Genomic DNA, 949 nt, shown 5'->3' on the forward strand with positions numbered 1-949 from the left:
AGGACGGGTGAAGAACCGAGAGGACGGGTGAAGAACCGAGAGGACGGCTGAAGAACCGAGAGGACGGCTGAAGAACCACCGACAGAATATGGAGCTTTTCATTTCACAGCTCATAATAAAACAAGATTAATTAATCAGTTATTGAAGATGGTTAAACTTGTCAACCTCTAATCAAATCATTTCTCTTGGTTTACCAAAAATGGGATTTATATTAAAGATTTTTCTGATTAAAAATAATCTGCACATATTTTGGATTTTTGATCTGCTGTGATGTGTCTACTTACATATTCATGGGATTTATTGATACTCAAGGATTCTTAACCTGAATCTGTGATGGAAAATAAAAATATCTGATCAAGTTATGAACCGCATAACGATAATTCATGTGGAGGAAATGGTAAAAACGAGCCGAGGAGGATTATACAAGTTCACTTCCTCCTTTCAAGTCATCGATCATTTGATGCCTAACTCTTGCTTTGATTGCTTGAAATAAACAAAACAAAATAAAATAACATAAAAATAATAAAATAAAAGAAAATGAAATAATGAAATGAAAAAAAATGAAATAAAATCTGTTCTAATAAAATACAATAAGTCCTAACCTAATCTTATACCTGCTGCTAGTAGTGGGACTAGTGAACTTTAGCATCAAATAAAAAGCTGCTGCAGGTCGAATGACGTTGAAAACCTGCAGCAGAGTTAGCGTTAGCATGAGCTCTAAACAGCTAGAACATATTTATTCTACCATCCCAAACAATTCAAGATGCCAAATAACTGTTGTATTTGTCATTTTTTAGATTCAAATATTTTTCTCCCTTCTTTTTGTTAAACTTTGAAATATCAAAAAGTAAAATCTTGTGAGAAAATAAAGGAACGATTTAACAAATTTTCCTGAAATTCAGACAAAATCCAGTCAGAAAAATGTCAAGTCAAAAACTACAATTCCCAA

The sequence above is a fragment of the Oryzias melastigma genome, linkage group LG9, assembly GCF_002922805.2.
Source record: "Oryzias melastigma strain HK-1 linkage group LG9, ASM292280v2, whole genome shotgun sequence".
NCBI lineage: Eukaryota > Metazoa > Chordata > Actinopteri > Beloniformes > Adrianichthyidae > Oryzias > Oryzias melastigma.